Source organism: Pinus tabuliformis, chromosome 1_1 (assembly GCF_031772625.1).
Source record: "Pinus tabuliformis cultivar Carrire ecotype Pingquan chromosome 1_1, CPIR1, whole genome shotgun sequence".
Taxonomy (NCBI): domain Eukaryota; kingdom Viridiplantae; phylum Streptophyta; class Pinopsida; order Pinales; family Pinaceae; genus Pinus; species Pinus tabuliformis.
Genome location: NC_142297.1, coordinates 469,081,588 through 469,085,424, shown reverse-complemented (window position 1 = coordinate 469,085,424; position 3,837 = coordinate 469,081,588).

Sequence of the window (3,837 nt, the reverse complement as noted above, 5' to 3'; positions counted from 1 at the left end):
GTTACTAAAACCTCAAATCTATAAAATAGTTAATGGTAAATTGACTCTATAACTGAGTCAAGTTTATCCAAACCACCCAACGATATTGAGCTCTCAATTTGAACAACCATGATGGAAAGATACATTTGATGTATAAGTATAATTAAGCAATTTTAATAGATTAATTGATATTATCCCACTAATTCAAGGAAATGTATGAGTTTCCAAATCACAGGGTACTAATTCATGTTTTGCATGAAAACGATATTATGATTTTTTTTAATATGCAAGTGATTTGTGTGTAAAATGTGTACGCCTTAGTATAAGTGAAGCATCTAGAATAAGAGACGATGTGAAGTTTGAAAATGAGCCTTTAGTAATTATGCCACTGTTGTGAATTTCCTTCTTCGCAATTTGATGAGAATTAAACTTAGTAATTACCTGCGATAGTTATCTTGCCAATGAATCTATCCATCTATGGCTATATTTCTATAGATGCCTTTACCTTGTGTTTTACAATGTCTCTGCCATTGGTTGATCATAGGCAACTAGACATGGGACTAGACAAGGGACTCGAAAAATAAACAATGGAGGATACATATAGAAGGGACTCGACAAATAAGCAATGGAGGATATAGAGAAGGAACTTACTAATAGAAATTGAATTATTAATACTGAAAGTTGGTCTGCCAATGGCTTTTAGCTTAAGTGGTTGGGATTGTGGCTTACACCCCATCCATTTGGGTTCAAGTCTCAAGAGGCACCCTGTAGCTTATATTGCTTAGGCTCAAGGAGTAGGTAGCCCCATGGAGTTTTCATCTTCCTGTCAAAAAAGAAAAAATAATGAAAATTGATCTAGAAATTGTTTAACGATCTGTTTGGGCATACTTTGGGGCACAAAAGCATCATGCAATAAGCTAATGATCATATTATTGTTTTTCCATATTTTTCGTTAGATGAATGATAATAATGTTATATCCACCAAACATGCCCAGAGACAACTACAAACCCTCTCCCTAACAACAATTTCCTCCTCTGGAAATTCAACATCTTTCCAAATCCCTTGAAATTCAAAGGTATAGTCTTCATTATGTTTGATGGACTAATGTTTTTTACTTTCTCAGTATTCTCTCAGAACTTTGAAACTTTCATACCTTACTTTCTCAATATTCTTCTAAAACTTTGACACTTTCACACCTCCTTGTATATTTTCTATATGTTCCACTGAATTTTAGGTATTCTCTAAATATTTTGAACTAAAGAATATTTTATCATCAAACACTCTTCGTGAATACATTGTAAAGATGGAACGAGAGCAGGGATAGGATACCTAATCTAGTTGAGTATCTCTTCATTATTTGCTATATATGGTTACATACTCGTTGTATAAAGTTGTATGCAATATATTGTATGTTGAATTTATTTTGATTGGAGATTTTGGAAATATTTTAGAATATTATGTGCAGTAAGTAACAAGGTCAAACAATTGATTTTTTATTCCAAAAAACTACTAAAAATTCCTAAATTCCAAAAATATTTCCAGAATATCTTGAAATCTCACTAATATGAATCAAATTCCAAAATATTCTCGAAATTTGCAATCCATATAAAAATACCTCATGTTGTAAAAGATACATTTCTTGTAATACCAACACAGAGGGTTTCTTGTGTGTAATACCATTTGTGTATAAAAACTATCTCCCATGGAAAATGCAATGGCATGTATTACTAGAAAATCAAAGTCACATTTGCCAAACAAAAAGAAGACCGGGTAATTTTCCAGTACATGTGTGTGCACGTGCAACTTTCATTTCATTTGATAGATTTAAATATTTTAAGTTTAAAGTTATCATTATTGGAATTTGATAATGAAAATTATTAATAAATTGATTATGTAATTTAAATAATTAATATTTATAATTTCAATACAATTATTAGCGAAATTGTTATTTTATATTATTATATAATATTTTTAATACATAAATATATTTAGTATCTTTAAAAACATTAATTCCAATAATAAAAATTTGCTAACAAAATGTTTATACAATTTTAAAATTAAGATTTACCATTCCAATAAAATATTCTCTAAACTGTAATTTTATATTGTTATATTATATTTTTAATGCATAAATCTATTTAACATCTTTAGAAAAGAAAATCAATAACAAAAAAATATTTGAAAATTTATTAAATTATTAACTAATTGTAATTTTATATTGTTACATTACATTTATAATGTATAAAATTTATTTAATACTTTTTAAAATGTAATTTTTCATTTTCAAATAAATTTAAAGTGATGAGATTATACCATTCCAAAAACTAAAATTTAGAATTCCAACTTTTTAATTATTTTTTTATTTCAATTTAATAATTTAATTTTATAATTTCAAAAAACTATAATACATTCAAATTATAGAATTTCCAAAATCAAAATCTATAATTTCAATATTTCTTATTACAATCAATTAAAAATAGAAAAAATAAATAAATTATAAATCAAGCATTAAACTTATTACCCAAAAACTTACCAAATTCCAAATTAATAAGATGGAAAACAATTAAAAAAAATTAAATCAAGCATTAAAATTCTTACTTGAGTTACTAAAAAGCTTACCAATAAAAAAAAAATTAAATCAAGCGTTTAAAATTCTTACTTGAGTTACTAAAAAGCTTACCAAATTCTCTAAGGAAAAAACAAACTAAAATTTTTAAATTACCCTTTAAAAAATAAATTAAAATTAAAATCACATTAAACTACTTCGAAATATTTAAACCATGCTTAAAGCATTTAAGCATTAAGTTCCTGAGCCAATAAACTAAAAATTTTAAACTACCTTTCAAAAAATAAATATAAATTAAAATTAATAAACAATATAAATTATAAATGTTACATATTTTGGAAAGTAAGAGTGGGAGGGTTATTTTCAATTTAAATAGAAATTTTAAAATTGAGTATAGTGGGAGGTTAAGCAATTGTTCAAATAATGTGGGAGAGATATATGGATTGTTGCAAGGATTGTGGGCCTAAGAAGTAAATATATAAGATTTGGTAGCTTTGGGATTCACAACTAATTATCTATCACTTTGTTCATCAATCATTGCCTAAGGATTGATTAAATTAGTGATCTGAAACTTGTCTTATTTATTATTAGCTTCTTTCATGTGTTGAGAATGAACAATTCTGCTAGAGATGTTCTCGCCAATATAGTTGTAAAATTGGGCAGGAGTCGTGATGAGAAATGGTATTCCTTCCTTCACAACTATTCCTTAACAATAGGTCTGTGATGCATTTGTCTATATTTACAATTTTTTTGGAAAATCTACATCTCCAAAAACCCTATAATCAAAAATGAAAACTATATCTCATAAATATAACTAAATATAACTGGCCTTAAAAAATTCAATAAACTTACTTACTATACCTACTATATAACCTACAAACCCAACTCTAATTTTAATTTAATACAATATTCCCATTATATATTCCCCACATATATATATATATAACTTATGAAACATTTAACACAATAACATGAACCCAGGATGAATATTATATCTAATACAAGCATGAATACGGGATGCATGTAGTTTCTGCCATAATCCAGTGGACAGTGCCTTCTGAAACATTTCTCATTAACTCGATATGCTTCATCATTTGATTGAAAGTGCGCAGTAAGTCACACTGAAAATGTTTTTCCTTCTATTGCATTAAGCTTCCTTCGAATTTATTTTCATATCTCGCATTTCAACAGATGTCTTGCACCTCAATTACTTAGGGGAAGTCTCATATACACTGCAAAATTTGAAACACTTTTGAATAATTTGACTCACATACTATGTTGTTTCATGTCC